At 42.8% G+C, this 25,042-nt stretch overlaps 1 protein-coding gene across 5 annotated transcripts in view; it reads right to left on the bottom strand.

The window, feature by feature from the left end:
* The window catches only part of DAB2 (DAB adaptor protein 2), a 172,366-nt gene that overhangs the window by 42,029 nt on the left and 105,295 nt on the right, over positions 1-25,042 (bottom strand). For 2 of the 5 annotated variants that reach the window (XM_059173857.1, XM_059173858.1), the window contains exon 1: positions 8,223-8,470. The exons of 2 other annotated variants lie outside the window; for them this stretch is intronic. The gene's annotated coding sequence lies outside the window, so the exon portion shown is untranslated. One more of the 5 variants, XM_059173861.1, reaches the window with a different exon arrangement.

Consider the following 25,042-nt stretch of genomic DNA (forward strand, 5'->3'; position numbering starts at 1 on the left):
GAAGTAAAGAAGCTCTTTGTGAGACAAATTTTTCCTTCACCTTCTCAAAAAGGTCCAATGAGAATCCAAGTGGTAAGAAACTAGTTGTAAAATGACTTACTTTTATGGGTGAATTCTTGTGGGAGTGCCCTATCAGACTTCATGGCCTTCCTGATTTTATATATATATTTTATTTATTTGACAGAGAGAGTGATCACAAGTAGGCAGAGAGGCAGACAGAGAGGAAGCAGGCTGGCTGAGCAGAGAGCCTGACACAGGACTCGATCCCAGGACCCTGAGACCATGACCTGAGCTGAAGGCAGAGGATTAACCCACTGAGCCACCCAGGCACCCCCTTCCTGGTTTTATATTAATCAGGCATCTCTATCTATCTATCTATGTATCTACATATATTTAGAGAGAGAGAGAGAGAGAGAGACCTATTCCTTAGGGAGGCTAATATTTTCCATTTGCCCTGGACACACACACACACACACACACACACACACACACACACACCACTTTCTTGTGTTGCAACCCTAGGCTGTAATACTGCCTTCACCTATGTGAATTCCTTCCCATCATTCAAGGTCTACTCATGGTGTATTGCCTTAGCGGAGTCCACCGACCCTTCATCAGCCTACTGTTTCTCTCCACTTGCCATGACCTCTTGTTGCCCTCCAATTCATATAGAACTCTCCCCCAACTCAATGAAATTGTGAGGTCAGGTCCTACTTTCTGATACCCACATAGTTTGGTAAAAAGTAGTGCACTTAAAACATTAGGGGTGACATATATTTTCCATTTGCTCCCTAATATTCTCTTAGGCAAATCTTTTCTCTGCACTGTTGATTTGTCATGGAATATAGGCTTTTGTTCAACAGGTAAACGATCTCTGCTCAAAGTCATTCTGCCAGTAGAGCTAGGTGAATTAATCTGAGTCAGCATTTTGTTTTCCTGATTTAACAAAGAGATCCACTGCATAACAAATGTGGATTAAAGTTCTTGTGCTTATATCTAAGGCTCAGTGCAATCCATCTCTACTTTCCAAATCCATGTCTTCCTTGTCTGCCATCTGTACTTGCTCTTGGTCAAACTGGCAAGTCTGTATCCTTGGATGTGCACCTGCATAATTTGCTTATGTGCCTAGGATACATTTTTCTTCTATCTGATATCCACCATTCTTGCAAAAGCTAAGTCCATTATCACATACTGGTATCCTTTTCTTCTCTGGATCCTACCCACACCACTTCATTTTAACACAACCACATGTTAGTTAAGTTGATGTCATTTACTGTAAATTTCTTATTGGCAACGACTGTTGGCATTTATGTGTCTGCCAGCAGGTGTCAGGTCAATATTATCATCCAACAAAATTACAGCCGACCTTTAGTCGTTGAGAACTTCAGACAAGTTGAATAAATCAGAAATTCCCAAAGAACAAGTTAACAGGCAGTTAAACAAGCACCTATATGCAACAAGATGCCCTTCCAAAGAGAGTTTCAACGTTGAATAAAATCAACTTTTCGATGCTTTGTCAGTTGTCAATATGTATGTTTCTGATAAGCTTCAGTTATAGCTGAACCTTGGTCTAAGCAGAAATTGATATTAATTTTCCTTATTATCAACCAGCTGTGGATGGGAGAGCCTATTCAATCAGTTACGTATTTGTTTTCTACGTCAAAAATGGGATTGCACTTATGATGTTTAAATTTAGAAGTAAAGGTTTAAAAGAAAAATTCCAAACCCCAAAACAAAAAATACCACCACCACCACCCAGGGTTAATGTAATTAAAGCACAGCTGAGACTTTTGTTCAAAAGGACAGATATTTGAACAACTACTCGGAAGCATACCGTGCCCACTTCTGATCCTCTGATCTAGAGGTCAGGTATATGCTTCCTACCTGGATTAATAAGGTGGCCAAAGCCAGACTGAGCATTCTTCATATAACCTTGCAGGTGTTCAAACATATGACAACTAATTGACAACAGAAAGCACTTCAGCATCTGCATAACATATCACAGAAGATCAAAACAGGTCTGGACCCCTAATAGGACACTTAAAGTATAGAAAATAAGTGAGGTCAATTGTATGAAATGTTTAGAACAAGGAGAGCAGCTATATCCAACATGGACACAGTTGAATGAAACTATTCATCACTTTCTGGTTCTTTGAGTAAGGATCAACTCTAGACTTTAGGAGGACTGAATTGTCATGCCCAATGAGATTTAAGTGGTACCTTGAGAGTTAATATTTGTGGGCCTGTACTGGTTTATGAAGCATTGCCACATTCTCCTGCTGGACCCTTACATTTAGTAGTTTCAAGGTGTGCAAGAAAGAAGGTCTTCTAATTTTTCAGCTGAAATGTGTTCATCTCTAGATTTCAACTTGCCTCAAGCTCAAAACAAGTAAAGCAAGAGCATTTTCCAAATATCAGCCTAATTGCAGCACTGGGAATTGTAGTTCTAGAGGAGGAGGAATTTTGAAGCAGCAGCTTCCCAGCTTCCAAGGCTTCACCTTAAACTTTAACTTGGTAGTAACTCATTTTACTGATGGAGAAAAATGAAGCTCAGACATGCCATCTCTTGTCTTAAATGGAAAAGTGAGTTGTGGACAGTCATTTGCAGTTCAGAGTCTAAGCTCTTAACCCTGAACCCATGCCATCTCCTCGAAACTAGAATTCCAATTCTTTAATTCTGGATCACACCCTTGTATTTCTCAGTCTAAGGTGTGATCCCTGCTAAACATCGGTCTCTGATTAGCATCCGTCATTCTTAGGACTGTTTGCAAGGTGGGTGAGGTAATTAAGGGTCAGGGACGTTAAGCAGCAGCCTAAGAAATGGCCCGGCTGTCATTCCAGTGCAGGTCCAGAGTCTACATTCTTTGTTTCACGTGATGTAGATTTTCTTTTAGATTTCCACTCACTGGGTATTCTTCCATTGCCAGGCTAGCAACATAATCCACATAATAGGTACATACTAAATATTCAGATAAACACCAAGATTCAAATGATAAAGATTCATGCTTGAATCCTGACTCTCCTATCTAATGATATGACCCTGAGCAAGCTCACATGCAATGATCATATTTGAACTAAGAAAGAGATATTTTTCTATTAAGTTATTAGAGTGAAAGATAAATGGAGAATGGACTGGTACTTTTTAAACCATAAAGCTCTATAAAAACCAAGTTGCAGTAGGTTCATTTACCAATATGGAGAAGCCTTCATCTGCACTCTGGGTATTGCATGAAAAACAAAATAAAAAAAAGTTTTATAGGTTAGAGAAAACCATCTGGTTCATGGGTAATGATCTAGTTTATAGAATCTTTTTTAAAAGAAGTAACTGGGGCAGTCTCCTAATAAATGGAGATTAATTATGATCTTAACCCAAAAGAGGAAAAAGGATTTGGAAGTGAGGGGATAATACAAAAATAAGGAGCATATCGGTTTTCCTTGGATCAAGAAAACGAACTTGAGATAGTAGGAAAAATGTCAAGGTCTGTGCCTTTTCATCTTTTGTATCCTAAGATCCAGTTAAATTGAGCTGTGTTTAAATGCTTTGCTTTATTATTTCCATGACTGTAGGAATGCACATACTTTGTTAAGCTTTCCACTGAACAACTGAATTATAAAACAAATGAATTGTGAAAGTTACTCTTAGATCATGCAGAGGGCTTGTTGAAATACAGCTGGATGAGCCCCACTGCTGGAGTTTGGCTCACTGGATCTGGGATGGGGACCAAGAATTTGCATTTCTAGCAAGTTTCCAGATGATGCCGGTGCTGCTAGTCTGAGGACCACACTCTGAGAACCACTATTTTAGACAAGTTCTCTCTAGCTGTGAAACACACATGAAGGTAACTAAGTGTCCACTCTTGAAAGACTGAATGAATCTGATTGTGAAATGAGAGCTTGTGTGTTTCATCTGTCATATAAAGATCTCAGTCTATTTCAGCGTAACTGTACATCAGAGACAAATAGGGTAGCTTTTCACCCAGAGAAAATGTGAAACCACATATCCTTCCCCCAAATTTATTCCAGGTTGAACAGTGTTTTGGATCTCACTTTTTCAGGACTCTTACTTCCTAGTCTACCTGCTCCCTTACTCTGTGGTTACCTAAAAATTTAGGTGATAGTCCTCCTGCATCCTGCCTTCTGGTAACTTCCTTACAGTTCAACACTCTGCCTGCTGGGTTCACTCAGAATTCTTACCGGTTTAAGGCAGTTAAAGGTCACTTGCCTCTAGCTAGCTTGTGTAAGTTACGGTAGCGGAGAAAAACTGCCAGGTTTCTTTAATATTGAGGCAATAGCTCCCGTGTTCCTGACATTTCATAAGCCTTCCTGTTGTTCTACCTTGATGATGGAAGAATTAGCAAGAGTTAGGCGATTAAGGGTTAAGATTAAAAGAAGTTGAGAAGAGGAAAAGGATGAGGTAGGTAGACAGGAGAGTCGACCTCAATAAAAAAGTAACTTCCATTTTTAGATCAGGAAGCAATTTGTTCAGATTTTGCTCACCCTAGAGTGGCAGGCTTCCTTCCAGAGTGGGAGAAGGATGCGGGAAGGGGAGTAACCATGGCAACCTGCCCAGCTATGTGGGCAGGCACAGACCGGGGCGGCACGCATTCGGAAGACTTTATTTCTGCTCCAGTCCCTCAGCTTAGTATGGGTGGTCCCTGCTTTCCCACTTCCTTCTCCTGTAATGCTGACTTGGGGAAGAGCGGCTTCCACTCCACTCCACAGGGAAGCTGAGGGGGGCGGAGACCTCACTGAGTCCCAAGGAGGTCAGCTTGACCAAAGCAAACTACAGGCTTCCTGGCAGAGAACACAGAGTAACTCCCTGTCTGTCCTAGCGGTGAGCACAGCAAACACACCGGCAATATGAAGTGCTTGAATGATTAGCCGTTCTCAGGTAGACGCGCAGTGCCCAGTTTTGATGCAGAAATTCTCCACTCTGCCTTCAGTTTTCACAAAGACACATCCTTCAGTTGTTCAGGGGGCAAAAATAACACAAAACTTGTGTATTCCTAGGTCAGAGAGAATACAGTGTTCTAAGCATATTAGGTTAACAATCTCCCTAGCAAACTTGGGCTAGGTACTCTTATTCTCCAGATAAGGAAGCTTAAGTACAGAGGGGTTACGCAACTTGCCCAAGGTCATATAACCAACAGTGGTGTAGCCAGGGTCTGAATCAAGGCTGCAAGACTCTGGAAGCCACGTGCTCACCCCACTACCTGACTGTCCAGGGTGGGAGGCAGAAACTGGCATGAGTGCTGGCCCTTTGTGTCCATCCTCAGCATCCCCTGTTCCCTTCATCAGAAATTAGCATGGTTTTTGTCCAAGAGGGGACGGATGGTCTATGCTCTTTCTGATTCATACAACCCAGTCCAGCCACGTTACGGTGAATGAGGCTTCCACCAAGCACACGGAGCTGCTGTTGCAGCTAGCTCGCTAGAGGTGACTTTGACCTCCATGCAATTCAGTGGCACGGCTTCCAATTCAGAAGTATGCGCAGCACCAGGGAAAATTTTAAAATACCACGTCCTATTACTCAGGTGTTTCTTATTGCCAGTGCAGGTCTCGTTCTGATTCCTCGTGGAGGACAGAAAGCCTGACATGTTCACGGATGTGTTAACGGACACTCCCCAGCCAGCCTACTGTCAAGCCTTTCCACGTGGGAAGGCATGTTCTGATGCCCATGAGGACAACCGGACACATGGGAGAGCCCACTCTTCAGCAGCCTGCTCGAGCATTTCAGCACCTTCACTTGTCTTTGAGGAAAGCATCAATTAAATCCCGAAGGCAGGACAGATGGAGGGAGAGAAACACATGATGCCTTCAAAACCATTCAGATAAAAAATATCAGTGGTAGCAAGTGTAGGCTTATGGTAGAATTTGGAATGAAGCAGCATCTTCTTGCTGTGTCACCAAGAGCCCACATATCCACAAAGCCTCCTTCTGGCCAGGAGCCACCCAACAAGGCACATGTCTTTCTGCTCTCTTAATCTTCAGATAATTGAGGCATGGCCAAGTAGGCCAATAAGTATCACTCCCAACCATCTGGTCAGAAGTTTCTAGAGGTCCCTGTACCACCTTCATGCCAACAAGTGTTTAAAAGCAATTCCTTCAACCCTAACAAGGTGACTAAGATTCATTCAAGCTTTTGAGCAAGCCAAGAGATAAACCGAATGCATGGGAATTCGGACTTCTAGTTGAATCTAAAACTGTCAGAAGTCTTGAATGGAAATGCAGACTCCCCCCCAACAGATTAGGCAAGGCTTTTAACAAGTGCCATGCATGGCTCTCTTCCCTCTCCTAACATCCTCAGGTGAAGATCCAACTGTGCCCAAGACCAGAATGTCAACAACACAGATGTCAGGGTTCAAAGGTGGAGGACATTCCATTACCATCAATTGGTTCCAATCAAATGTAGGAGGGTATAGCTTAAAGAAGAACTGGTTTCCAGGGCAGTTGTTTGGGTAAGAAGGGACAGAGTTGAGAGTGGGAAGTTAAGTTATTCACCAACAAGAAAAAGAATCCAGTCTGCCTTGGAGGGAGACTGATGAGGAATCTGGAAGAAGTCATCAGTCCCAGAAATACACATTGGAAAAGGCTACTAGATCTCCTCCGTGCTTTCTCCAGAAGACTGTCCACACTGCACACTCCATGTTCTATGAAGTGTGGTACTTCACCCACACGCCCCCAGCACTTTACCAAAATGATCTTGCCCCGAAGGTTAAAGAGAGCTCAGTCCCAAATACTTCTGAATCCTCAAGGCAATAAACTTTCCTACGGTGTCACTGAGGCCTGTTTCCCTTCAAGGAGGGAGAGACAGAACCTGGGGTGGGCGGGGCACCAAGCCCAGAGAAAAGCAGCCTACTCAGGGTCTGAAGGTGGGTGTTAAGAAGCAAGCGTGGCGATGTCATAGACCAGGGAGACAAACCATTTGGTCGCTGCAGGGCTCCCCCATTCTCAGCTAGTACTTTCCTCCTCAACAGCCCGTGGATGCTCCTGTGCAGGGAGCTAACCTCAAGCCTGTAAGGAAGATCAATTCTAGATCCCATCAAAGCCATTCCGAGAGCCTAATCAGACATCTTGAAGGCATTTTTGTAGCTGCCTTCTTTCTTCAACCATTACTTCTGTTTGAGCTAGTTCCGTCTTACCTCCTCCTCCCCTACCCCTGCTGCTTCGCCTGATTAGGGCCAGAAATTTTTTCATTAAGTCACTTTATAGTGTAATAACAACATTTACTATTCATGAAGTCTCCCCTCCATAATTTTTAAGTCTTTCCATGTGTCTGGAAGCTTACTGCTGCTCTTCTCATTTTACAAGAGTGCCTGTCTTCCTTCCAAACACAAACTAAAAGGAAAGAGGAAAAGGTGGCTGGGGGGTGGTAAGGGCGTGGAGATAACATCCAGATTCTTTAAGTGCTTTTAATCCAGTTAAATTTCCCTTTGGACTCGAGCAGCTCCCTGCTGACATTGACAGCGGACCTGAATTCCAGGCTAGGAACTGAGTCAAACAAGAGGAAAGGAATTCGGAGGGGAGTAACAAGAGTCTGCTCTATGCTGTGAGAACCGCTAGGCTGGCTGGAGCTCCATGGCTTTAACCCATTCATTTTTCCCCCCTTTCTAGAATTCTTACTTCATTTTTCCAGCCAGTTTACAGCAAGCAGGCCAACACCTTTTAAACGCTCCAGGGATTTAAAACAAGTTTGTTCAGTCTCCTGGGCAGCTACTTTCTTAAGAATGCGGTGTAAGACAAAGTTCACATTTTCATGCCACACGTTGTTAGCCACTAGGAAAAAGCTTGGGGGAGGGGGGGCACAAACCGGGTCCCCTGCCTTTGTCACAGGGCAAAAATAAACACCCCTGGAGGGGTTAATTAGGCGGTCAGCGGCCACACCAGCGTCCTAGCAGGGTTGCCCGCTGAGTCTTTAAGCGCGCGCGCGCGCGCGCACACACACACACACACACACACACACACACACAAAGGGAGGCGCTTATGAAATGTCACAAGCTGGACATCTGCAGCCCGACCCCAAAGGTAAATGCCGTCCGCGGAAGCATTCCTCGGATGTCAGGCCACAAAACCGCTCTTTCCCCGAGTACCGTCCCCTCTCCAAGATTCCGCACCCCCGCTCCCCGCAACAAGTCCCAGAGCTGCATCCCAAGGGGAGGAAAAGAGGGGTGGAGAGGGCGAAACATGGAGCCCCGGGGAGGAAGGACGGCAGAGCGACTCACGGCTGGCTAGCGCCTCGGCGAAGCGAGCATGACTTCCCGGTGCCGAGCCTCCAGGCTGCCGCGCGGCCGACACGGCGGGCCGCGCTTAAATAGCCGCCGGCCCGGGAGCCTCGGAGCCGCGCGGCCACTCCCGGCGAGATATGGTTCTAATCAGATGCTGGCAGCCGAGGACTCCCCAGGAATGCGCCGGGATGTTTTTGCTGCCTGGGCTTGGTAACTCCCCCTCAACGTGTCTGCCGAGTCTTCCAAACTTAACTGTTTATTAACTCGAGCGGCCGCCACGCCGCGCGCCCGGCTCCCCTGGCTCGCGAGCCCCGCCAGCGGGGGGCGATCGCAGGGGGCCCGGCCCCGCGGGGGAGGGACGAGGGAGGAGGGCGCCGTCGCCGCCCGGGCCGCCGCGAGCTGGGGGACGCGGGGCAGGGGAGGGGGCAAATAAGGACAGGAAGGGGAAACTCCGCAGGAAAGGGGTGGGATCCGCCGGACCTTCGTCTCCCAAATTCCCTCTCCGGATTGCCGCTTCGGTGATGTGGCACACCAAAGTCATCCCCACCCGCCGGGGCCCTCGGAACAAAGGGCCGCCTTCACCCCTGACTCTCCGGGCCAGAGGCGACGGGTCCCGGCTCGGACCTGCCGTCCCTCCGGCGGGACGTGGGATTGCCCCTCCGCAGGCAGGGCCGGGGCGGGCGCTCCTAACTTGGTGGGGGATCTGCGTGGGCACATGTAAACCAGGCTGCACTTACGGATGAAATAAAGTCCTGATGGACAGATAGAAAACCAGTGCTCTGAAATCGATGGAAACAAAGACGTTCACCCCCATCGAACCGATCTAAAAGAGCTGCGTCTCTGATACAAAGATGATGTACCTCCCCGTGCAGACCCTTGACATGACTCTCTGCGCTGATTTCCACTGTGCTCCCTGCACCTCTCGGAGCCATCTGCGACGCGAGAAATAAAATAGTTGAAGATACTGGCACGCCACAGCATCGCTTCGCGAACCTTCACGAGCTGGGAATTCATTTTCTCCGTGTTTTAAAATCATGGACACTTGTACGGTATCCCCCAGAAACTGTCAGTTTTCAAGAATTTTGAAATTATTTTGTGAAAAGCACTTTTGGGGGGGGGGCAGTGGGAGACAGTGTGTACTAAATGTGAAACTACCAAATTATGATTTGGAGGAGAAGGGGTTATTGATTTTATTGAGTAAGCGACACACAGCGGATTTGCATTTTGCCTCTGGAAACTGAGGGTTCAAATCGGGCTCATGGGATACCGAGGATGCATTTTGTGGTCCAAGCCTAGCCCAGCTGCAAAGCCGCTGTGTAATTTGGGGCAGCTCAGTGTGAGTGGCAGTCCCTGCTCTCAAGTAGGTCAGGCCTGGGACTGCCCCGGAGCAGGGGGTTCGGAGCTGCAAAACCCTGCAACAGAGAGAGGGTCCTCTCTCCTGGCCTCTATGATTTCTGCCACCTGTCTCTTCCCCTTACACCTGAGGGTATAGGGGTGGGGAGGGTGGAACTGACAGTTTCCAATGTTCCTCTGAGGTGATTTGCTATTATTAAAAAATACACACACACACACACACACACATATATGTATATATGACTTCCTGGGAATGATAAGAGGTATTCAGACTTTAATCTTAGAACAGTATTTATAACATTTATGTGGAGAACTTTAATTCTGGTACATTTAGGACATACTGCTTTATTTCTAAGACCCAAGAGTCCAGAAGGATGGTTTCACTTCCAAAGGCTGAGTAGCTGTTCAAATGATGGCTGATTTCAGGCACATAGAGGCATTGGCAATTTGGGGGACAAAGGGGGTTTCTCTATTAACCTCAATAGCTAATATTTTCTCAACTCAGAAGTGACCACCCAAACATTTTTTTTTTTTTAATCAGAAGACTTTTACTAGAAATGTTAACATATGTTTGCTCTACCAAATAGAAGAGTTACGTCTAAGAAGCCAGAAGAAGAAAATGATTTCGTTCAAATGAGCTGGAGTTTCAAGAGAAGACTTTAATGGAAACAGTCCTTTATGAGGATTGGGCTCACACAGACAGCTTAAAGCAGACAGCTCTGTCATTTTACACAGAAATCTTAAGAGTCAACAGTGGAGAACTCTGATTTGAAGAGTATTTTTATATCTCTAGGGTGCTGATATTGCTTCTGGCAGTGATTCAGTATCCTGTTCACAGTAAAGGAAAGAAAAGAAAAGAAAGGAAAAGAAAAGAAAAAAAAAAGAAAGAAACATGAAAAGAAATTTAACTCTTTTTAATCTCTGATGGAACACAGTTTCCTATCCCATAGAAGTTGTTCACTTTTCAGGAGGTCTGAAATGAACATCCTTGCAGCTGGAAAATCACACCCAAGCCCACCCAGATGTTAACCTTTCCTAAATGGTATTTTTCTTATCACCATTAAAATTAATGCTTAGCACATTAAGGTGAGGAAAATTCAATGTAATGTTTGAAGACCTATGGTCCTTGCATGACTTTCCCTTGCACAAAACCTGCCTGTGAGGGAGAAGGGGAAAAAAAAAAAAAAAAAAAAAAAAAAAACCTGACTACTGTGTTCCCAGCCTAGGAAAAGGGTAGTTAATCCCGTGATGGCTTGCTGAAGAATGCATGGTTTATTATTAAAGTAATCTCTTAAGATTTTCCTGGAATGTGCTTCCACAGCAACTCTGCCTGTGCGAGCTATCCTATGTGTGTGTCTTTTCTTCCATACTTAAGCTGCTTCCCCCGCCCTCCCCTTTAGCTCACAGACCTAAAGCTTTCTCTTTCCCTTCTCCAGCCTTTCTTCTGTCCTCCCCCCCCACCCCAACTCCCTTAAACATCACTTTCTGAATCCCACCACTTCCCATGAACTGTAAATGGCACTTCGAATGTGGTCCTGGGGGAACTGTTTGTGCACCTTGATGCCTTGCTGGACACTTCCAGATGTTCTCAGCAAACAAGGACCAGTTAAAGTTTCTGGATCTAGCAAGGTCACAGCTTTTCTTCTTCCACCTCAGTGTCATAAATATAAAAGAAGAAAATAGCTATTGTTTCCAGAAAATGTTCTTTGACCTTGACTTACCGTATTTACAGACACAGAAAGACTGACCCTATCGGATTTGGCTGTTGGCAAGGCATGACAAATATTGGAGGTTTTTCATACAATCGATCGATCTAAAATATTTGGAGGGTAGCCATATTGAAGGCAACCCGTTTTTCTTTTGTTTCGTTGGCTGTACCTGCAAAGCTCCTTAGAGTGCAATATTTACTGTTTGCTAATGATGTGCATTAGTAAACCTCAAATCGTACTTCAAAAGTTGGGATATTTAAAGTGAGAGACATTTAAAAATTCAATATGACAAATTTATATAAGTAATTGCATTTCCCTACCAACATAAACTTCTATAATGAGAAGTTGTAAAGGGGAAAAAGAATACTCATATAACTACTGGTTAAGATATCTTATATGGAAAGCAACTTGAAAAGAGTGGTTAAAAAATAAAAATAACATATAAACCTACAAAATACCAATATTATTATTGTAGCCAACACTTATGTAGTTCTTTATCCTATGAATAAGAATCTTCCCTAGAAATAAAGCGAAGATGTTAATCACTGCCTTGTCCATAGAGTAGGAACATGGGAACAACTTTTGTCCATCAATAGGAGAATGATTGAATAAGTTATGATTCATCTGCACTGTGAAATCATAGCAATGATTTAAAAGAATAAATTAGAGTTATGTCTTGTGATATGGAAGTATTTCTATTAGGTATTGTTGAGTGAGGAAACAACATACAGAAAATGTAAAATATGTTTCTGTTTTTGTAATACGAAAAGCAACACCTATCCATATAAGTTTGTATGTGTGTGTGTATAAGTATAAGGGAGACTAGAGATTGAATTGCATTATATATTACTGGAGACCTCATGGAAATGAGAATAGACAGGGGAGAGAAGGGAATAAGAGCTTTACAAAAAAGAAAAAGAAATTAAAATAGCCTGTATGCAGATATACAGAGATCACATTTGTATACCTAACTGAAATGGTATAAGCACAGGGTTGCATAATTTAAAAAAATACACCAATTGATTTTAATATAAAGGAAAAGAAGAGTTATAAAAGAAATCCATAAAATAGCTTTCACTGAGGTGTTTTCCTCAAGATCCTTCAAAAGTGGGTGTTTTCATGATCTAATTGGGCCTCTAGAACAATAGACCCCAAACAATTCCTGTTCACAGTAGACATTCTGGGAGCTTTGTACAAGGGCGAGTATCCCAGCTCTAGCCTGATACCAGGACTCAAAAGGTGTGTGGGTGGATCAGTGGGGAAGGGGAAGGTGTTAAGTGCCTGGAATCTGAATGATTAGCCACCACTTCTGGGTGACTCAGGGGCTGTAGTCCTGGGGACCACACTTTGGGCAACACCGAGTTCTCCTGTAGTCAAGAGCATATTCATTCTGTTCTTCTCTGAGTGAGGAGACCTCAGTGGAGAGAAGCACAAGGATGATAGGAGGCAGGTGCCATTGGTCTTCAGACTGGATTTTCTCTCTCCCATTGGCTCTCAGCAACTTCAGATAGTGTCCTGGCTTTGGTGGTGACTCTCCATACTCTCTCTCCTGTCGAGACTTGTTTTCAGAGAAAGATCTGCTATCAGCTATTTCTACTGACCTATACTCAGAAATTTGCATTTCCAATCCGGTGTCTTATTGTGGCATGAAAGACACCACTCATTGTTAAAGAGGTCTTAGTCATCAGTAAGAATAGGGATAGATATTTTTTATTATTTTTGATCAGTTGGAGGCAACTGTCAACTTCACCATGTACCCAGTTTAAGGATACCCAGTAAAAGAAGAATTCTGTGACTTCTAGCTCCCGGGATGACACTCTACTACCCCTGAAGTCATACTAGACCTTGGCTTCAAAGAGGCCATTGGAAAACTGAAACTGGATGTTATTTACAGCCTTACCTTTATGATCTAGCACAAGAAGTAGGATTTGGGATCAGATCTAGGTGAAAATCCTGGCTCTATCTCTTACTAACTGCAAGATTTCTGGCAAGTAGCCTAACTTCTCAAGGGCTCAGTGTCTTTATCTATCAAATGGGCATTCCCTATCTTCCACTTTTGTTTTGGTTTTTGGTAGAAAACAAAGGAGATCAGATTCAATGAGAAGAGTCTGAACAAACTGAGACTATAGGAATACTGTAAACTATGTTAAAGTTATGGAAAATATGCATGACTAGAAAGGTGTTCTTGTCCTAAATTATTTCTACCACCAACAGAAGAAATACTGTCTAGTAAATGACACGTCAGATAACTATGCTTCTCTGGCTGCGGGCAACTTTTTTAAGGTTGACCTTTCATGTGGAACAGTCTGGGACCCTGATTTTCTAACAGCTTAGTAAGGATCCCTTTAATGGATCGATTTCATCCATTCAAAGAGAGTTGAGTCCATTTCTGCTGAAATGGGGACATTAAAAAGGGGGGAAAGATGGAAAAAATGGGGACATTAAAAAGGGGGGAAAGATGGAAAGTGAGAAAAGGGGAATGGGAGCCCCACCTCTTGTATTTTGGAGCGCTGTTGCTACTACTGAGAAGGTGCCTCCCTGCCCGCAGACACTGAACTCAGTCCAAAAATATTTCTACTCTGCTCCAACCATGGCCACGTGCTGTGCTGAGACTGGCCAAACAGCCTCACTCCTAAACCAGAACGGCCATCTGTGAATCAGGAAGGAATACTATTTTCCGTAGTTACTTAATGCTCAGGCTCAAAATCACTGCTTAATTAGAGAATGGGGAGAATCCGTGTCTGGGCTCCAGGCTTTTTATTTGCCTTGTCATACTTTGGGACCAACTCCCCCATTATTTGGAAGCTTACATGTGTGTGCCCCCATGCTCATGTGCGTTTTCGGAGGCAGTGAAGCGTAGATTTCGCTGGATTATTAAAGGACCCCGTGCCATAAAACAAGGTTACATTCCATTGTGCTCTGGGTGCATAGCCACATTCTTCCCATCTATTTTTATCTGAGGATTTTATCTGAGTCTTTTGTACCCATCTGATATTTGTCCTCACAACATTATTGCCAAACAGGTTAGGGCAAGTATTACTTTTTCTAAAGGTTAAGAAGTGTAAATGTAGGAACTTTGATTTGCTTCTGTTTATAGAGTTAGGGACAGAGCTAGAAGTATGACTCAGCTTTCCTGAATGATGTAGAAGGTATGGCTCATGCAGTCAGGATCCAAACAGCATTGCAGGAATTACTGGCAACTCTTAGGGCTCATTGTATGCTGTCGGGGTCTGTCCACACCTGGAAGAGAGCATCTATTGTGGAGTTTTGGATGTTTCTTCATCTGCAGAAGACACTGGCAAATGGAAGGGCATCCAGAGCATGGCCCCTTGGATGGTGAGGGAATTTCCTGGGAGCTGAGAACTATCAGGGCCTCTGCCAGTGTGGCCTGACTGAACTGGGTATGTGTAGAGAAGGCAAGAGACTTCTTGGGCATATGAGGTGAGGTAGGGAGAGAGACCTATGAATAGTGGAGCTCTTTCCAAATATCCAAGACTTGTCCTGTGGGAAGTAGTGTAGACTCCACTCTCTGGCCACAGATGAAGAAGGGGATCCTGTACTGGCTTGAACAGTGTCTCTCCTCCCCAAGATTCCTGTCCACATGGAATCTCAGACTACGCCTCATTTGGAAACAAGGTCTATGCGCATGTAATTAGTTAAGATGAGGAAATACTGGATCTAATGAGATCTTACCTCTTTCAACTAAGTCTTTTTATTTGCCTTGTCATACTTTGGGACCAGAATATCTTGAATTTTTTTTTTTAATTTTTTTTTGCATCTTATGTTGCAGTTAGCATGATTCTGGAACAAGGGTGTGTCCTGGTGTGAATCCGAGCTCCATGGCTTATCAGCTGTGTGATCTGAGGAAAACTATTGTACTTCTCTTCTATAAAGTGAGGGAAATAATAGAATTTCCTTCATAGTGTGATTCTGAGGATTGAAAAAGTCGATCTGTCTAAAAGACTTAAAGTAGCAGTTAGCACATAGTAGAGCACGGATGATAATATGAATTTGTCTGACTATCTTAAAAGAATAATTTTTAAAATCGTAAGTAAATTTGAAAATAAGCTTACTCTAAACCTCAGAAATTTCACTTTAAAATCAGCTTGGAGGAACCCCCGCGTATTTGCCAAGAAAGATGTCTCCGAATGCTTATAGTAGCAAAAAGTAGAAACAACTGAAGTGTCCATCAACGGGAGAATAGACAAATAAATTGTGGTGCATGTATGCACTGGGAATGCTCTAACAATAATAGGAATGGCATGAATGTATGACCCAGAATGGCTTATAGCAACCCAGATGAACTCAGGAAGAAGAAATTACAGTTGAATACAACAAGCATGATGCCATTTATATATGGCTTAAAATATGAACAATAAAATTACTCTATACTTGGAGACACAACTACTTATTTAAATAAATATAATGATGTGCAGGATTGATAAATCACAGGGACACCCAGGTGGCTCAGTCAACTGAGCATCTGACTTTTGATTTCAGCTCAGGTCATGATCTCAGGGCCCTGGGATCAAGCCCTGCATCAGGCTCCACACTCAGCAGGGAGTTTGCTTGAGATTTTGTCTCTCTTCCCCTCTATCCCTTCTCCTGCTCTCTCTCTCTCTCTCAAATAAATAAATAAATCTTGAAGAAAAGAATGATAAATCACGAATTCAAGATGGTGGTATCCTCTGAGAGAAGGAAGAAGAAGAAATAAATTTATTTTATTTTTTACCAGGATAACTGGTAATTTTTTCCCCTAAGGCTTGGGTGAATATTGTTTTGTTTAACACCTTTTTATACAGATGCTCTTCTAATCACTTTACAGATATTAATTTATTTAACCCTCACAACAATGCTGTGAGTGAAAACCCATTATTACCTCCATTTTACAGATGAAGAAACAATGGAAACTGATTAAAGTCACAGAATTAGTAAATGGCAGAGCCAGGCTTCAAACCCAGGAAGTCTGGTTCCAGGATTTGTGACTTTACCACTAGGCAATGCTGACTCTGGTTAGAATTTTCTCAAGAAACGAAAAGGCTATAAGTGACATTAACTCTCCAACACAGCTTTGGAATGGTCGCTGATCACGTTCTTCCTGCCTGTTCCTGCAGCTGCTCTGCCTCCAGGCCCCTTGTCCTTCTGTGTCCCATTTTGGCTTTGTACCTCCGCTCCCAATGTTCTCCTGCCCTCTTGGGATCAATGGACTCATTTGGACGCATTTCTCTGGCTTTGATCATGACCTCAGCACCCTTTCCAGGACATCTGTCCCTGGTGTCTAGACTTTGAGCAGAAGGAGAAAGTTCTGTCCTGACCCTGGGTCTGGCCCTGAGAGAGAGAAAATGGGAAGTCATACACTACAGCTGAACCGAGCAGCAAAGAGCCACTGAAAAGGAGTGTTCCTCCGAGGAAGGTTTGAAGAGAGATTGGGTAGCGCAGTCAGTTAAGCATCTGACTGCTTTCCACTCAGTCGTCATATCAGGGTCTTGAGATCAAGACCCATGTCATGTGAGGAGTCCACGAAAGTTTCTCTCTCCCCCTCCCTCTGCCCTTCCGCACTCAATCTCTCCCAAATAAATAATCTTAAAAGAGAAAGAGAGGGAGGGGGATTGGGTAGAAGTAGAGTTAGTAGCAGGTGTGTGTGTGTTTATGTGTTTGTGGGGGGGGTACATATGTGTGTGTATTGGTTCAATAGATAAGCCACTTTTTTTTTTTAAGGATTTTTTATTTATTCATTTGACAGAGATAACAAGCAGGCAGAGAAGGCAGACAGAGAGAGAGGGGGCAGGGAAGCAGGCTCTCCGCTGAGCAGGGAGCCCGATGCGGGGCTTGATCCCAGGACCCTGGGATCATGACCCTAGTGGAAGGCAGAGGCCTTAACCCACGGAGCCACCCAGGTGCCCCAAGCCACTGTTTTTTTAGGAGAAATATTAGTGAATGATACAAGTTGAGGGGATGATCCAAAATAACGGGTAATCCCTGAAACCATTTCTACCTGGCTTTCAGACATCGTCACTCCCTCTAAATGGAGCTACCCTGATATTTCCCCCACCCATGACCAGGAAAACATGCTTATTCTGGTTAGTACTGAGACTGATTCTCCTCCTCAATCTATCTTTGGTAAAAGAACATTTCTCTAGGCCAACTCAGGGAAAGAAACCTCATCACCAGCTTCTGTTGGGAGAGAAGCCAAAGCTCCTGAAACCCATTAGCAGGCCTCTCCCTGGATCACTGTCGCTTCAGTCTTCCGTGGAAGAACTGAGCTCACCCAAAGTGTGTTTGCTGAAGAAACACCACCTGGAAAGGCTAGGCTGGGTGTGTGTTTGGATGGATGAAAAACCGGTCCAGAACGGTGCGGTTGTTGCTGAAAACGCTGAAGTCCTAAAGTCCTGTTGCCGAGGCCAACCAGGAAATATGTAATCATAAACTTTAAATGTGTTTATCTGTCCGGCGGACACATTCTGTTATTTTGGTTTATATTAAGGCAGTTTTCAAACTAATGTTAACTACAATAATTTGATAACACTGTCTTGTCTCTCTCTTTCCCTCCTCTTTCCACTTTCTCCCTCCCTCACTCTCTCACCCCCACCCCCACACCTTTATATTTTGCTGTGACTGAATTTGAGTTATAGGAAACAGTTTGTTGGTAAACCAGGTCTCTGAATAAAAAAGCTCTGATTTACTGTGCTTGTTGATTTCCGTGGAGTAATTACTCCCAGCAGGGGGTAGCTGTTTTTAGGTGTCCGTGATGTCATTGAATGTGGGGATGGAAAGAGATTTGCACATTCATCTCCAGAATGAGGTACAGACTAGCTATGTTCTCTCCTAATATGCTCACTATGGAAGGGTATCTTTTCACAATATTCCTGGTCAGTAATAATCAATCAAATTGATTAATCAGCTACCTACAAATGAAGAACACCAAGTAACGTCTCTCTGGAACATGGTGTTTAAAGACCTGGACCCCAGTGATTAGATACTTAACTAGAATAATGACTTTGTTTTCCTGCTTCACACTGTAGCACAATGAGAACCACATGGGATTAAGATTCAGTATACATATATTAGAATCCTGGTTCTGTCCTTAACTATTCATATGATTGGACACACTGCTTAACTTCTCTAACCTTTACATTCCTTATGTGTGAAATGGAAAACAATGCAATAGTGCATGCTTATCTCGAGGATTAAGTGATACAGGAATGGATGTAAAATAATAAATTTTTGGTACACAGTAGGCCCTATGGTAGCTATCAATGTTAACTGCAGGAAAAAGAAAATGCTCAGTTCTTCTCATTCTAAGATTTTCTCATAAAACCAATTCTTAAACTTTTGGTGCTTGCCTCCCTTCTCTGGGAATGCATATGAACAGGTGACAAGACGCTTGATCATAAAAGAGATAAGTACTAATGGGGAAAAATATGGAACATTTTTATGTGTTGATCTTATTATCTGATTGCTTCTACTGTGGTCCAAATCATCATCAAATTTCTCCCATGGGTCATTGCAATAACCTCCTAAGTACTTCTGCCCTTATCCCTCTCACAGTCTAGTCAATACAGCAGCTAGCGGTTCTCACGGAAATGTCCAATAATATCACACTTTGGTTTAGAAACCTCCAATAATTCCTATCCCCATTAGTGTCAAAGTTACCATCCTTAGAACTGGCTTCCAAGGCTATATTGCTCTCCCCTGTACCCCATTACCATTGTCACTGTCACTGCTACTGATCTTCCCCTCACGCGCTTCATATCTCAGACTTTCACACTAGGCTACTCTTTGCTTCCACTCTCTTTCTCCAGATTTGTGGCTGTCTAGTTCTCTAACCATTTTAGTTGTTCAAATGTAATCTTCTCAAAGAGAGTGTTTTTGATCAAAAACTCATGTCCAATCAAAAACTCATGTCCACTGGGAACTTGCAAATGTGACGTTATTTGGAAAGAGGGTTTTTGCAGGTGTAATCAAGTTAAGACGAAGTCCTATTGGGTTAGGATGGGCCCTAAATCCAACAACTGGTGTCCTTAAAAGAAAAGGGAAATTGGACACTGACACACAGGGAAGAAGCTGACAGAAAGATGGAGGCAGAGGTCTGAAGGATGTGGCTACAAGCCAAGGTACACGGTAGACAGAGGTTGTTGACAGAAGCAAGGAGAGAAACATGGAATCGATTCTTCCCTGGAGACCTTGGAAGAAGCAGGGCCCTGACAACTCCTTGATTTCAAACTTCTAACCTCTAGAACTGCCAGAGAATAAATTTCTCTTGTTTTAAACCATCTAGGCTTTTTTGTTTTGGGGGGTGTTTTTGAGAGAGCTAGAGAGTGCGCACACATGCAAATAGGAGAGAAGAGGCAGAGGGAGAGGGAATCTTAGGTATGTTCCATACCCAGCACCAAGCCCGATGCGGGACTTGATCTCATGATCCTGAGATCATGACCTGAGCTGAAATCAAGAGTTGGATGCTTAACCGACTGAGCCACCCAGGCACCCCAAACCATCCCAATCAATTTTAAGTCACTGCCCTACTATCTTATCCTTATTCCCTCTTAGATTTATACTTCCCCTGTGGTACCTATCCCAGTGGAGCCTGTTGATTTCTACCTTCCCTTAAGCAGTATGTTTCATTGATAGTAAATATCAGGAAATCATTATAATCTCCAAGCATGATTTAGCTTTCTCTTCTCATCTTTTCTTCCAAACTGGAAATGTTCATCCTTACCTGTGGGACATCCCTTCTTTAGTGAGGGGAATGCCCACTAAACTGGTCTGACTTCTGTTCCTCTTGTCCCAAGTTCAAGAAAATAGCTGCATGTAGATACTGCACTGATACAGACACACGTAAAACCAAAAAGAGAAGACATGTATTATTTAATTTGAGGATCTGATTTCTAGTAGGTCCAGAATATGAACCTATCATGTTCTATATTTGACATATAAAAAGGCCAAATAGATTCCCACCCTTTCGTGCATTTTAAGGATCTCTTCTGTGAGATGCTGTAGGAAATACACAGCTAACTGTGAAATGTATTTGAAGTAGACTGAATCAAATCAAACCTCTAGATATAGCTACCAGTTTAGGGGAAATACAGATAAAAGATCGAATTAAATGATACCAGCAGGCATGTCAACCAAATCCATAACGTGGTACATTATACAGGATAAATGGCCTGTTTTCTCCGACAAGGCAATGGTATTAATGAAAGACTGGTGTGGAGTGGGAATAACTGCTATAGATTTATAGAGACTTTAAAAGAAAAAGTATGCAATTTTATGAGGCTTATTTGGATTATGGGTCCAACAAATAACACATTAAAAGAGATTTTTATGGTTTTGGATGCAATTGTAAATGGGATTGACTCCTTAATATCTCTTTCTTCTGTCTTGCTGTTGGTGTAGAGAAATGCAACTGATTTCTGTGCATTGATTTTATATCCTGACACTTTACTGAATTCCTGTATAAGTTCTAGCAGTTTTGGAGTGCAGTCTTTTGGGTTTTCCACATATAGTATCATATCATCTGCGAAGAGTGATAATTTGACTTCTTCTTTGCCGATTTGGATGCCTTTAATTTCCTTTTGTTGTCTGATTGCTGAGGCTAGGACCTCTAGTACGATGTTGAATAGCAGTGGTGATAATGGACATCCCTGCCGTGTTCCTGACCTTAGCGGAAAAGCTTTCAGTTTTTCTCCATTGAGAATGATATTTGCGGTGGGTTTTTCATAGATGGCTTTGATGATATTGAGGTATGTGCCCTCTATCCCTACACTTTGAAGAGTTTTGATCAGGAAGGGATGTTGTACTTTGTCAAATGCTTACAATTGCATCCAAAACCATAAGATACCTAGGAATAAACCTAACCAAAGAGACACAGAATCTATACTCAGAAAACTATAAAGTACTCATGAAAGAAATTGAGGAAGACACAAAGAAATGGATAAATGTTCCATGCTCCTGGATTGGAAGAATAAATATTGTGAAAATGTCTATGCTACCTAAAGCAATCTACACATTTAATGCAATTCCTATCAAAGTACCATCCATCTTTTTCAAAGAAATGGAACAAATAATGCTAAAATTTATATGGAACCAGAAAAGACCTCGAATAGCCAAAGGGATATTGAAAAAGAAAGCCAACGTTGGTGGCATCAGAATTCCGGACTTCAGGCTCTATTACAAAGCTGTCATCATCAAGACAGCATGGTACTGGCACAAAAACAGACACATAGATCAATGGAACAGAATAGAGAGCCCAGAAATAGACCCTCAAATCTATGGTCAACTAATCTTCGACAAAGCAGGAAAGAATGTCCAATGGAAAAAAGACAGCCTTTTCAATAAATGGTGCTGGGAAAATTGGACAGCCACATGCAGAAAAATGAAATTGGACCATTTCCTTACACCACACACAAAAATAGACTCAAAATGGATGAAGGACCTCAATGTACGAAAGGAATCCATCAAAATCCTTGAGGAGAACACGGGCAGCAACCTCTTCGACCTCTGCCGCAGCAACATCTTCCTAGGAACAATGGAAAAGGCAAGGGAAGCAAGGGAAAAAATGAACTACTGGGATTTCATCAAGATCAAAAGCTTTTGCACAGCAAAGGAAACAGTTAACAAAATCAAAAGACAACTGACAGAATGGGAGAAGATATTTGCAAACGACATATCAGATAAAGGACTAGTGTCCAGAATCTATAAAGAACTTAGCAAACTCAACACCCAAAGAACAAATAATCCAATCAAGAAATGGGCAGAGGACATGAACAGACATTTCTGCAAAGAAGACATCCAGATGGCCAACAGACACATGAAAAAGTGCTCCATATCACTCGGCATCAGGGAAATACAAATCAAAACCACAATGAGATATCACCTCACACCAGTCAGAATGGCTAAAATCAACAAGTCAGGAAATGACAGATGCTGGCGAGGATGCGGAGAAAGGGGAACCCTCCTACACTGTTGGTGGGAATGCAAGCTGGTGCAGCCACTCTGGAAAACAGCATGGAGGTTCCTCAAAATGTTGAAAATAGAACTGCCCTATGACCCAGCAATTGCACTATTGGGTATTTACCCTAAAGATACAAATGTAGTGATCCAAAGGAGCACATGCACCCGAATGTTTATAGCAGCAATGTCCACAATAGCCAAACTATGGAAAGAACCTAGATGTCCATCAACAGATGAATGGATCAAGAAGATGTGGTATATATACACAATGGAATACTATGCAGCCATCAAAAGAAATGAAATCTTGCCATTTGCAACAACATGGATGGAACTATAGCGTATCATGCTTAGCGAAATAAGTCAAGCAGAGAAAGACAACTATCATATGATCTCCCTGATATGAGGAAGTGGTGATGCAACATGGAGGCTTAAGTGGGTAGAAGAATAAATGAAACAAGATGGGATTGGGAGGGAGACAAACCATAAGTGACTCTTAATCTCACAAAACAAACTGAGGGTTGCCGGGGGGAGGGGGTTTGGGAGAAGGGGGTTGGATTATGGACATTGGGGAGGGTATGTGATTTGGTGAGTGCTGTGAAGTGTGTAAACCTGGTGATTCACAGACCTGTACCCCTGGGGATAAAAATATATGTTTATAAAAAATAAAAAATTAAAAAAAAAAATAAAAATAAAAAATTTAAAAAAAAAAAAAAGAGATTTTTGAGGCAGAGAAGTTGGGATTTTTACAAGGTACTAAGGAATTACTGTTAATTTTGTCAAATGTGTAAATGCATTATCCTTATATATTAGAGATATAGAGTACATATCAATGAAATGATGATACCTTGTATTTTCTTTAAAATAACCTACTCCATCCCTCAAATTGAGGAGGAATAGATGAAACAAGATTTTTGTTTGTTTGTTTTTGAGAGAGAGAGAGAGAGAGAGAGCGCGCGAGAGAGCATGCACAAGTGAGGTGCAGGGAGGGTTGGAGGGAGAGGGAGAGAATCATAAGCAGGCTCTATGCCCAGCACGAAGCCCAATGCAGGGCTCAATCTCACAACTCTGAGATCGTGACCAGAGCTGAAATCGAGAGTCAGACATTTAACTGACTGAGCCCCTCGGGTGCCCCAAAACACAATTGTTGAAGCAGAGCGAGGGGACTATAAAGGGTTCAATTTATAATTCTTTCTAGTTTTGTTTACATTTTGAACATTTCTACAATACAAAAAATTAAAGACCACTGTTACCATTAGGTATTTCATGGAGTTCATTTGTTCATCATTCCCTCACTCATTCATTTACCCAACATTTTGCATGAGCTGGGTACCGCTGGTTCACTAGCTGGGTCCTGTAGATAAACAAGCATGACTTCACTCCCTAGGATTCCATGCTTCAGCTCAGAGAGCTTCCCATAAGGAGGTATTTTACAGGAAAACCAATATGCTTTCAGCACTTAGAAGCCCAGAATTCAGATTCTGGGTATCATCGTTCCCCTTGACTAAGAGAATGGCTTTGTTTCCCTAATTCCGCTCCAGAGCGGAAGCAGATCTCTGTATGTGTTGAGGGGGCGCCTTCAGTATCGAGGGGCAATGCCGTCATATTAGCCACTCTCCACTCAACATTATACCTTATCAGAAGGCCTGAGCTTGGCCCCCTCTTTGATACCCCTACGCTCCCAAGTGCTTTTTCTTTGGACTACTGATTTCAGGCTGGAGTCAGATGATTTTGCAAAACGACATGCCCTTCCTGTCTGCTTCACACCACGGGGGCGAGGAAAACAAATAGGTACAAAGTCTGGCTTCTGAGCCCTAGGAAGGGGCCTGTATTGCTGTCATGTGCTTGTCTGCTGAGATGTTCCAGAGTTTACTTTTCCTTTTTCCTGGCTTGATAAACTTAAGGAATTTAATCTATAAAATTTTATGTAGATTTTCTTTTGGGGGTGTCTTTGGTAGTCAGAATACAGTTGCAAAAGGCAATTCTATCTTGTGGAGGTACTGCTGATCTCTTGGAGGTTGGGGGGGCGGTGTGCATCACTTCCTTATCTTTCTGTTGCTCAAGACTGAGTGGCACCTCTAACCGGAGAGCAGAAGAAGAATGGGATAGGACTTTGACCTTCACGAGGATGGTGTTGATTATATCTTTTTGTATGCAACTTTACAAAACTTTCAAAAATATTCTCATTTGATCCTCAGATCCTTGTTGCAAATTAGAGCAGTACAATTGTCTTCACTTTAAAGGTGATAAAAATGGGTCTCAGAGGATCAGGGAACTCCTTCAAGTGCTTGTGAGGGTGCCAAGATTCAAACCAATTCTTCTCTCATTATCCTGCCCAGTGAACTTTCAACTACTCTGAATGAGCTCTTAATCTGATGAAGGAGAAGGAAGAAGGATATAGATATGTGAGCTTTAAATTATTCCTAATGTCTCTCTTAGCACAGACGCTATGAATTTACCTATGTTTTTATTTTATTTTGCTAGATCCATACACTTTTTTAAAAAAAGATTTTATTTACTTATTTGAGAGAGAGGAAGAGCACGAGCAGGGAGGTGGGCAGAGGCAGAGAGAGAAGCACACCATTCACTGAGCTGGAAGCCCAGACTCAGGACCCTGAGATCACAATCTGAGCCAAAGGCAGACACTCAACCGACTGAGTCACCTAGACAGTTCTAGATGCATATGCTTTTGAATCTCCAAGTATCTTTGAGCACTATAATGTAAAATCATAATGCCTTTTATTTCTCTTTTGCCTAAAATATTTTAGTTGAATCAAGAAATTCTTTCGGTACTATTGTATATATAAT

This window comes from Mustela lutreola, chromosome 5 (assembly GCF_030435805.1).
Source record: "Mustela lutreola isolate mMusLut2 chromosome 5, mMusLut2.pri, whole genome shotgun sequence".
In the NCBI taxonomy this organism is placed as follows: Eukaryota; Metazoa; Chordata; class Mammalia; order Carnivora; family Mustelidae; genus Mustela; species Mustela lutreola.